This window comes from Malaya genurostris, chromosome 3, assembly GCF_030247185.1.
Source record: "Malaya genurostris strain Urasoe2022 chromosome 3, Malgen_1.1, whole genome shotgun sequence".
NCBI lineage: Eukaryota > Metazoa > Arthropoda > Insecta > Diptera > Culicidae > Malaya > Malaya genurostris.
The window spans coordinates 78,288,405-78,300,439 of NC_080572.1; the positions used below are offsets into that span (position 1 = coordinate 78,288,405).

The window sequence follows — 12,035 nt, forward strand, 5'->3', positions numbered from 1 at the left end:
GAAGTTACAGCTAAAACAATTTACAGATATATTCGACATTTCAAGTTCTCGTTGAGATTAATCATTATATAAATTTGTTCATAATATCCTTTCTTCTAAAAGTAGTTGTTCTTGAGATACTTGGATATTTAATTATAACACCATTTTTATATTTTCATGGATTGTTTTTTTTTTTTTTTTTGTTTCAATTATAGAGGCTTTAACATTAATGTCATTCGCCTCTTCGGGCCAGAAAAACTTTCTGACCCTATGTGCGGGGTTGGGAATCGAACCCAGGCGGGCTGCGTGAAAGGCATCGACTTACCCATCACGCTATACCCGTCCCCATTCATGGATTGTTTATTTGCTTGCTATATCTACAATTATTACATGTACATGAATAATTCTTAATTTTCAAATAAACGTAAATTGAATTCGAGTAAATTGAGGTTTTAGTGCATTACAAAGACACGAACAAGGGAGTAAGTAGAGAAGAATAAAGTACAATTTTTTTCTTTTTTTTTTTTTTTTAATAACTTTTTTTTGACATATGAGTTAAAATTAAATTATTAAGATTTAAATTGGGTGTTCAGCCACAAGTGCTGACTTTTCAGCCCTATTATATACATGGTTTGGTTATTACCATGAAGACATCATTTGCTTCCGCAATTCTGTTATTTTTGTGTAGGGAAAATTGTAAACCTACTTGTATTGTGTAATGGGGAAAAAGGAATTTATATACAAACTTTTTAACTAATACAGAGAGCGAATCGATTCAATTGAAGATTGCATCGATTTATGTCGGATTTGGTTCTATATTTGTGACTCTGTGTAACTCATTTGTACTAAACCAGGGAGGACGCTTCAAAATCATTTTCAGAATTTTATTCTGAATCCTTTGAAGTGTTTTCTTCCTGGTGGAACAACAACTTGACCAAATTGGTACTGCATAAAGCATGGCTGGTCTGAAAATTTGTTTATAAATTAACAATTTGTTTTTTAGACAGAGCTTTGAATTTCTGTTTATAAGAGGATATAAACATTTCATATATTTATTACACTTTGCCTGGATTCCTTCAATGTGATCCTTGAAAGAGAGTTTTTTTGTCATACGGTAAACCTCAGTATTTATCTTGATCAGACCATGTCAATTCCAAGCCATTCAATTTGAGAATGTGATTATTGTTTGATTTAAGAAAAGATGCTCTTGGCTTATGAGGAAAGTTAAATAATTGCGTACTTGCAGCATTTGGTTTAATTATCCATTTTGACAGATAATCACTGAAAATATTCAAGCTTCTTTGTAGGCGACTGCAGATCAGTCTTAGATTTCTATCTGTGACTAACAGACTTGTGTCGTCACAGAATAGCGATTTCTGACAACCAACGGGTAGATTTGAAAGATCAGAAGTGAAAATATTATACAAAATTAGAGCCACGCTTGTAAAAAAATTGAATTCTCATTTATATGAGACATCATTCTCAACAAGATATTTTTTCAAAAAGTTTACTGATAGAAGAAAGTAAACAAATTGGTAGATAACTTGATGTTTCTGCTGGGTTTTAATCAGGTTTGAGGATAAAAATTACTTTAGCGTTTTTTCATCTTTTTGTGAAGTAAGCTAATGAAAAAGACTTGTTGAAAATTTTAACCAAGAGTCTCAAGGCAACGTCGGGAAGATTTTTAATAAGAATTTAAAAAATTCCATCATTACCAGGAGCCTTCATGTTTTTAAGTTTCCTAATGATTGATTTAATTTCATCAAAATTCGTCTCAGTAACAACACTGTGATCATATTTCATCGATGATAGGAGAATTTAATTTAGTTTGAGCTTTGGGAACTGAAGGATTTCTAGCTTCGATAATATAATGATTCAAATTATCAATTGCTGTGTCGATGTCCGCAGAATTTTTTAAAATAGTTTCATGATCCACATGATTTTCAATATGAGATCTGTAATCCAACCAATTAGCTCTATGATAGTTGAATATAGAACTAATTGGATTAATTAAAGCTTCGTTGGAAAGTCTGAATGTTACAGGAAGATGATCTGAGTCAAAGTCAGCATGTGTAATTGGCTCACTACAAATGTGACTTTGATCTGTTAGAGCCAGATCAATTGTGGACGGGTTTTTCATGGAAGAGAAACAAGCCGGATTACTGGGATGAAGAACTGTGAAGTAAACAGCTAAGAGTTGAATCTGAAGTATTTTACCATTACTGTTATTTTGTCTACAATTCCACTGGACATGCTTAGCATTTAAGTCCCCTATTACGAAAAATTTCGGTTGAAATCGTGTGAGTTTTTGCAAATCGCCTTTAATGAAATTTAACTATTTACCGGTACATTGGAATATGGGCGAATATGCCTCAGTGATAAAGTAAATTCCATGAATGGTTTCAATTTCGATCCCCAAGCTTTCATTAACTTTAGTATTGAAGGAAGGTAAAATACGATGTTCGATTTTCCGTTGGACAAAAATGGTAACTCCACCACCCATACTAGTAAACCTGTCAAATCGATGAACCACATAATGTGGATTGCTTTTCAATTTGACATTTGGTTTAAAAAATGTTTTTGTCACAATAGCAATATGAATTTTGAGAACTTTGAGAAAATTATAAAATTCGTCATCATTGTTAAATTTTAAATTCGTTATAATATTATTTGCATAGCAATTTTCTAACTTGAAATGCTTCAAAAGTAATTAAGTTGAATTTATTCGGATGATCATTTGAAAAAGCTGATCTTGTAGGTAGATCGTTTTATTTTCCGTTATATTACCTAAATCGACTTCGTTTAAAGAAGCGAATGGCATTAGAGGAATTCTTTGAGGTAGATGTCTACCTGTTACGCTAGCGTAACTGTCATCAGAAGAAGACGATGACGTGGCCGATCTCCCTGTCAATAAATTGTTTTCGTTAGAAGACGAATTAAAAGGCATTTTTTGTTTTACATTCGAAGAAATAAGTGCCTTAGAAAGCTTAGGCGTGGAATTTGTATCGTTTTTTCAGGTATGTTCTGTAAATTTGAGGTCGTTGATTTGACTTGTTGTTGTCTAAGAGAACGAGTATTTAATTTTTTCCCCTGACAGGACATTTAAGGTAATTTGATTTTTGATTTCATTTACTATTAAAATATGAAAAATTTATCAGTGGTTTCATTAATTGGACAGGCGTCTTTCGAATGCGATTTACCACAATTCAAACACCGTACGTCCATATGACAGTGATTGGTACCATGGCCGAAGCCTTGGCAACGACGACATTGCGTTAAGTTTGCAACACGATTATGCCGTTTATAATGTTCCCAATGGATTTTAATGTGGGAAATGAAACGTACTTTTTCTAAAGTTTTCAAATTGTTTACATCACTTCGATTGAAGTGTATTAGGTAAAGTTCGTGGAAAATCCCAGAGCGTGGTTTAGAAAAACTGTTCGCTCTTTTTGCTTTTTTCATATAGAAAGGCTATACGATCACTGCAAAAACCGACTTTTCAACCGAGGCCCGGAGGGCCGAATGTCATATACCATTCGACTCAGCTCAACGAATTGAGAACATGTATATGTGTGTATGTGTGTGCGTGTGTATGTGTGTGTAAGTGTGTGCGCGACAAATAATGTCACTCTCTTTTCTCGAAGATGGCTTAACCGATGTTCACAAACTTAGATTCAAATAAAAAATCCCACGGTCCCAAACAAAGTTCCTGAATTTCATTTGGACCCGGCTTTCATTTCCAGAATTACAGGGTGATATGCACTAAAAATGTGAAAATAATTACGCTCACTTTTCTCGGAGATGGCTTAACCGATTTTCACAAACTTAGATTCAAATAAAAAATCTCACAAATAAAGTTCCTGAATTTCATTTCATCTTCCGGTTCCGGAATTACAGGGTGATATGCACCAAAAATGTGAGAATAATGTAACTCACTTTTCTCGGAGATGGAAGTTCTTAAGGATATCCCAATTTTAATTCGGATCAACATATTTTTTTAAAAGAACAGTTCTTAGTTAGTTGTTAGTATTAATGTAGGAGAATTAAAATGATAGAAGTTGATCATGAACACTGGCCAATGTATCATTAGTTTGTTATTCAAGTACTGCTCACTGATATGGGTGATGTTCTTACTACAATCAATGACAGTATCACACATACTCACCGCCTGCAGTCTGTGGTTAGGTTAGGTGTCAAGACAAAAACTGTTTCACACTTGAGAAAGTGTTAGACAACAAACCGTTTGCGGTAATGCTCTCACATAGAAATTTTCACCAAACTAATGAAGGTCTGTTGACACTAAAAATACTCCAACAGCCGGAAAGTTCGGAAAGTTTCTCGTCGTGCGATTTCACTTGCACTCACAGCTCGGATAGTTGTACATGCATTGAAGAACTATTGAATAGCAAAAGTTTACAATCGATCGAACATCGCACAATGGGATTGTTTTGCCCTTTCGCTCGAAATCGTTGAACAATTTCGTGGAATTGTGGAATTGCTCCGGGGACTGTTATTTTCCTTTCAGTACCTGCAAATGACATCTTTTACGGTGCGTTTCATTATTCACAAACACGTACCGTTTTTCTTTGCTTCAAATAATGCATTTACTGAACTGGAACATGACTTTTGGAATCCTTCGTACCTTTTTCTAGCCATCAAACGATGTTTCAGTTTGATAATCACTTTGGACAGATTCAATTTCAGTTCTTCATCTGTCTAATAGTCTTTTATGTCTAGCATTAAACGCTTCGCCTAATGTGTCACCAGTGCCACCCACCTTCTGCTCCTCGCCCAAAACAGGTTTCGAGTACCGTTCAGAAAAACCTCTATTTACCAACATCGCATCTCGTGGAACGGCACTACCGACAGCGATTTTTTCAATGACTCAAATGAATCTCGAAGAACGCCTGCGGTTATCAAAGAAACATGAGGGAGGTGAAAGTGATTGTGCTCTGGTACCAGAAAATAAAAAAAAAATACATATAACGAAACGCTCTCTCTCGCTCCAAACGAGTGGCATTATCTGACAGGAAAATTTATTCTACCCGCCACGCACGTTCCGGAGGCTGATAAGTCCCGAAATAAGTTTCAACGGGTGAGCTCTGCTTAGTAGAACAGGAACAAATTTTATTTTACCATTCATTGCAATGGCAGCCCGGATAAGAATTTGTTCGGTTTTGTGCGGCAACATTATATTGATAAATAATCGGATTTCGGTTGGATGGTTTCCCGATGGCTTTATTGTTCCGAAAAACCGGAAGTACGATCTTCCACCGGTGGTACGTGACGGAAGAGGATTGGGGTATGGCGAGGAGCGTGTTTTCGGCAAGTAGAGCGAATAATTGAATTTATACAACGACGTCAAATTAATTACGGCACGATTTGACTAACAAGTTTGATATTCAAACGTCACTGACGGCGCAGTTTCACGATTGGCATCCGGCGTTGGTAGAGATGCCGTTGCGGAACAGTGATAAGTCGAGGACTTTTCTAATCAATTGAAGTGTGAAAGTCAATTAGAACGCGTCAGTTGTTTTAAGGCCGGCCCGGGGACGGCTGTGATTTGATTGGGCGCTTTTCGGTGTGAGAAGTCAGCTGTCAGCTGGGACTATTTTCAGCGTCATTAGATATTTTAATTTCGCTCTTCTGGTGTATTCAGTAAACTATGTCAACAGCACTATCAAAACTAATGCTATGCTTTTGTTTCTCATTCTAGGTAATTACTAAACGGATATTTCAGAATAGCGGTGAAGTGAACATATATGAAATTTATATTCAAACCATATGTAATTCTTGGAAAGTTTAAAGTTGAAAATCTAGCTTATTCTTCATACAAAGTGCTTATTATTGTAATGGTTGATTAAAATAAGATAAAATATGATGAAAATCATCACCTAGTCAGTGACCACGAATAGATTAATTTTTTCAACTTCATCATAATTAGACGAATGCTTGTCAGCCTAATCATGCTCTACTATAGACCGGAACAAACAGTAATCGGAAGCAGCAATTTCTGGGCTATACGGCGGGTGGGGTAGAACTTCCCATGTGAGCGTTTCTAGGTATGTTTTTTTACCGGCTGTGCAATATGTTGGCGAGTATTTTCATGTTGCAAAATTATTTTGTCGTGCCGTGTCGACGCGGCAATTGTCGTCGGAAGACAAAATTTTATGCACGAAACATTTTTTTTTCATACCGTTAAAGCAGTTGTTCAACGTCCCACGGTACCGAATTGCCTAGCTTTCGAATAATTCCTCTTATTTTTAAACGTTGGCAAATGGCTGAATGAGTAACAAGCAAACCACCATACCAAAATACCACCAAAATACGATTACTTTCGGCGACTGTTTTCTCCATATTGGAATAATAGAGTAAAACTCTCCGCAAAAACATGAAAAATCACTATTGTTTCTTATGATTCAGCTATACTGTATGACAAACGCTTTCCAACGCATATTTGGAAAGTCAAATCACTGGTATGAAATTCTAATTACGCCACCTATTAGAAAACGGCACGAAGTTATTCATACACCTGTTAATTTTATCTCGGTAGCCGGATGCCTAGAGCTTGAGCTTGAGCAATTGAGAATTTATTAAGGTTGAGATTAAGATTGCTTTATTTTTATCAGTTCGTTAACTTATATAGTCTATTCCCTCCTAGCCTAGCTAATTAGTTCTTACAATTGGGATCACTGAGAATCCAGGAGGCGGAGTTAGAACGCGCAATGTAAATCGGGTTTAACCAATGGGACTCGTTGTATTGTGTCGGCTATTGTATATTTTGTGGGTAAGAGAGTGCGTAAAGCTTCTTGATGAGCGTGAGCGGGTGTGATACGGAGAGGAGAGGGCGATAGCATGTTGGGTTATTCTCGTGAGTGTCGGTTTGAGTTACTGTTATTCTAGGTCGTGTTGACTTGTATCGATTGTGGGACATGAGGGACGTGAAGAAGAGGGAAGCGACACAGGCTGTTGTGTTTTTGTTTTCTGTTAACTTCGATGACATAACGATTTGAAACTTGATGCTTCCTCGTTTCTGTAGTCGAATTTTATGACCACGGCGTTTTTTCGCGGGGCGCCGGATCGTGCAAGTGCTGATATTTTAGTTGCCTTCATGTAGGTAATGTTTTTTTTTTTATTTTATGTAGGTTTCTAGATTTTTGTGGAAGGGGGCTTTTACGGGTTCTTGTTAAGTGCGTGTGGTCTGGGGTGTGTGAAAGATTTAGTCTTAAATATTCATATGACATGGTCTGGAATGTGTGAGGAGATTTAATGTTAAAGGCTCATATTACACGATCACTCCTGGTTGCTGCTCCGTTACAAATCGGGATTAACTGAAATTGTACAGGGAATATCTAGATGATTCTTCTGATAATCCCAGAATTCATTGATCAGTACCGGCCCGAATGTAGATCGTCTAAGAAATGGGAAGGGATGTTAGTCCAACACTTGTTGTTACTAGAGGCCGTATATACTACTCCACGAGAGTCACGGAAGAAGTATACTTGTTAGTATATATTTCAGTATGCTATAAATTATATCAAATTATTTTAAATCACCAAATAAAGGTAAAAATGTCTTGATTGTTTATTATTTCCACATAATTATTTACCGCGAACAATGGTTAATTTGTTATATTGGGTTATCTGGGTAATCGGCAACCGAGACAAAATATTAATTTATCAAACCCAACAAGTATTTATGTTATCTCTATTATTAACGTTGTAATATTAACAGATCTTCGCAATAGTTGAGTTTTATCATTCAATTTATAATCGTGTAAGACAAGCAATAACATAGAAGAAGAAAATATACCGAATAAAACTTTTCTCAGAAGCTAGCCGGAAATTGAAGTTTAATGAAGATATAATTTAATTAAATAGAGTAATCAGATGTGATAAGTTGAAAAAATCTGATAACTGAAGGGAAAAAGAAACGCCTGCAATTGTCACCTTTTACATGGAAGCAGGTACCCAGTGGATCTATTCTTGGTTAAGTTTTTTTTCCGCCGGATTCCACACGGCACCTATGCTGATACTGTCCGGAGAAAGATAATTGGTACTATCAATCTCCTAGTGGACCCCAACCCCCTCTATCACGGTAGCCGGCTGCCTAGAGGTTAAAAAACATAAATACGCTCACCAAGAAGTTTCTTGAAAGTGTACGTTTGCATACGAAAGGGAGCTCTAGTCTTACCAAAATTTCAAGCATTTTAGTAATACTTTCGGATTTTTTCAGTATAATATGAAACAAATTTCAGCTTTAGTCCGTCCCATCCGCAAAGTATCCGCATATTCGTATAGTGCAAGATCCATATAGACAAATATTTCTGCAACGTGGTGCAGCAAAAATCAACAATTATGATAGATTGGCTATTTATCTCAATTTTCATATGAGACTAATGTGCGATTACGGTCGGTATAGCCGTAGCGAGTTTTTGTTTCGCCATCAACTAGCAAGTTTTAAGGAACTTGTTTTATTTTTTCGCAGTGCCACTAATTAAAATCTCGGCTCATTCAACACTTATCAAAATGTTTCATCCTCATCAAATATCAGTGTCGGACTAAATTTGAGATCAGACTATGGCACTATGATATATTGTATTTTAACCTAGGCTAGTATTTGCAATACCGCGAAAGCCCTAAGTTTTTTCATTCAAATCTTGGTTTATGATCTAGCAGTCTCAATGAGAATCGAGTTATATTTGCGTCGTCTTAAAGAACCTAATTTCTGTTATCAAGTTGAAATATATTCTTGGTCGATTTCGTTAGGCTTCGATTGTGTGAATTTGAAGCATTTTCGCTGTATTAAAATTTAGCCTGCACAGTAATTAGCAACTATATTATCGCCCTGACAAGCACCCCCAAAAATTCACTTTTATCGGATGTTGGACAGTGTGCTGAACGAAATTGGTAATGTCTCCCAACCAGGCACGCTTTACCCGGGCCCAGGTTCGAGAAAGTCGTTTCATCGTTCATCTGAACCGTTTTGCATATGAATTGCGTTAATTATTCCAATGATGTTCGAAGGAGATCAGCGATTTACATGGAAACATTACTGTTTGAGCAACGAAGACCACCTAAGAAGGAACTGCCTTGTTTAAGTTTATACCGAACTCGCGTGCTTTATTGCGGGTACTGAAAAAAACATTAAAACTGTTCATTTGACCTACAGAATATCGTAGGTCAAATCTTCAAAACAAATTACTCGTGCGTTTCCAAAGAAAGATTATTCATTGGTATTTTATTACGCAGTTTTCAGCATATACTAAATATATATAATTTTGAGCTTTTTTTTGGTTATTTGATTTACTGTTGATACAACTCTTTGTTCGGTTGGTGACAATCGGTAGAACCCGCAGAACTAAGGAGTGTATCGAAAATGAGCTATCCACAAATGTTTCTTTCAAATTATGATAAAAAACGATATTTTGATATTTTATTCAAACTAAAAATTGATCCTTTATTGTACAAGGTTCAACTTGAGCATAATGAAAACCGGATGAAATTAAAGTTATTCCTTCACAAGTTTTCGAACTTTTGATCGAACGTTCTTCATCAAGATCCGGACAAGTGTTGCATCGCATTTTTGGGACGCCTGAGCAAAAATTTTTTTGAACTTCTGCATGTTCCCAGCTGCCTAACCAGTCTTCTTGAAGACCCTTTTCACGATTGCCCAGTAACGTTCGATGGGTCGAAGCTGTGGGCAATTTGGTGGATTGATATTTTTCTCAAACAAATTTATACCCTTTTCCTCGAGCCAATTGCGCGTGGTTTTTGCATAGTGAGCCGACGCTAAATCCGGCCAAAACAGTGGAGGTGTACTATGCTTCTTATATAAAGGCAGCAATCTCTTCTGGAGACACTCAGATCGTTAGATTTCTGCCTTTATAGTTCCGGTAGTGTAAAATTGGTTAACTTCAAACCACAGGAACATATTGCTTGCCATACCAGTACCTTTCGACCGAATTTTTCCACTTGAATCGACCTGTCCGCATCGCTAACATCCTCCCCAACGGCGATAGTAAAGTATTGTGGACCTGGAAGGGTTTTTGAGTCCTCCTTTACATGAGTCTCATCGTCCATCAGAACGCATGCATCCGGACACTGCAGAAGACGTGAATACAATTTCCGGGCCCTTGTTACTGCTCGCTTCTTCTGTTCTATACTTTGTTTCGAGATTTTCTGCTTCTTGTAGGTCTTCAGGTGATTTCGCCTCTTGATACGCTGGATCATTCCGACACTCGTTCCTGCTTTTTTGGCCAAATCACGTATTGACATTGATTTGTTCTTCATGATTAGAGATACCATTTTCTAGTCCAGCTTCGGGTTGTAAAAACCGGGTTTTCTGCCTCTTCCTGGTAGCTTCGCCAGTTTTCGCATAGTAATACCCTTCTTACTTAGCCATGTGTCCAGAACCTTAATTTTCACTTTCTTTTCAATACGCGACATTTTGAAAACGCAAAATTTCAACCGCACAAACAAGTAAACATACGAAAGCTGACAGCCAAACGCACAGTATGCTGTGATTTGAGCATAAAAAATCATCACAAATACATGCGTACAACACAAATGTATGTGGATAGCTTATTTTCGATACACTCCTTAGTGACTTTTGTTCATTGGTTTTGCTCTTTTCGAATTTACACCAGGTTTGACGGCTTTTTCGATGTAGAACATTTAATTCAAAAGAATCTGTGTTTAGTTTTTCGTTCAAAGTATTGTCCTTTTATTGATTTAAACATCCTTTCAAACCTTTCTTATAAACATGGGTATCTTCCAGGATATTTATGGATACCATCACCACACATTTCTGTCGACAGTATTTTATGCTTCTTCATAATTGGCGATGCGCTGCTCTGGAAGTGATTATTATATCAATATAAAAAAATAATAATCGGATGACGCGCGCTTTGTGCAGGTGGTGGGAGCGATAGTGTTTCCCATTTAAGTTTAAGTATTTAAGGAGGAATAGATCTCTCGATTTCGATTATCTATTCGTCAACCGTTCAGTTGGCAAATTGCTTCTTGGTTTACATTGAAGATTTGTACCAATTTTTGTTGCGCTTAATTCTAGTTTTCATTCAACAACGTCTGAAATTTCTTGTCTTCAAGCATGCTCGCACCTTTTATCTTACGTGATGCGTGTTTTCAATAAGTTTCGACTAGAAATCAATGAGATTTATCTGCTTCTCGCTGTTCGTAAAATTGAAAACTAAACGGACTCCGTAAATGTGATCTACTAGGATCTATATACAATATGTTCAGCTGTGTATTTTTGAAACGGAAAAAAATTATGCATATACGAAATACTAGACATGCATAAATATTACTAGCGACATCTAGCAGTCGAATCGTCAAACTTCAACTAACTTTCCTGGTACTATTGATCACACCAGTATCTTGGTTGATGCAAATAAGTTATATTCAATTCTTTCCGACTCTAAGCGGTCCGTGAATAGTTTCGGAAAGTAATCTAAGAGGTTGATGGTAACCCTTCAATTTCTTCTAAAAACACAGTAACATTTTGATTTGTTTTACCTTTCGTCATCGACTCATCAATGTTTCGAATGGATATGCAATCACTAGAAATTTTAACTAGATGTTTACCACATACCATTAACTTAGTCTAGTTTGTTAATACTTTTTATTAAAAAACTAAATTATGTCTCCTTTAGAAGCTCAATTCACACAGAATAGACAAAACAATATTTACACAAGCTCCCGTTCTAGCGAATACGAATTTCCGGGTCTTTCGTTTAACTGCTCCCATCAAGTTGTGCAGATCCTTTTCGACCAGTTTCCTCGCAGAAGAACGCCAGTTTGACTTCTTTTTGAAGTTCCACTTGATAATGACCCAACAGGAATGGTAACAATTGCATTACATGAGAAAAGGAGACGTCTTTCAAAGCTCTTTTGATCATAAATTTCCTGGTTGATATGTACATATAAGCAAAACTCGGCAGTTCAATTTGAATCGCTAATTTCCTGGTTGGTTGACTCAGTCGCAATGTTTTAAACCTATTCAATCCACAGCAACAGATGGCCTGCCAAATGAAA

The 12,035-nt window shown here is 36.5% G+C and overlaps 1 long non-coding RNA gene across 1 annotated transcript in view; it reads left to right on the forward strand.

Annotated features, from left to right (window-relative positions):
* The window catches only part of LOC131436972 (uncharacterized), a 101,873-nt gene extending 92,440 nt beyond the window's left edge, over positions 1-9,433 (forward strand). The window contains exon 3 of the long non-coding RNA XR_009230681.1: positions 5,696-9,433. This is a non-coding gene — a long non-coding RNA (uncharacterized LOC131436972). The remainder of the gene's footprint in view (positions 1-5,695) is intronic.
* Positions 9,434-12,035: the final 2,602 nt, after the last annotated feature.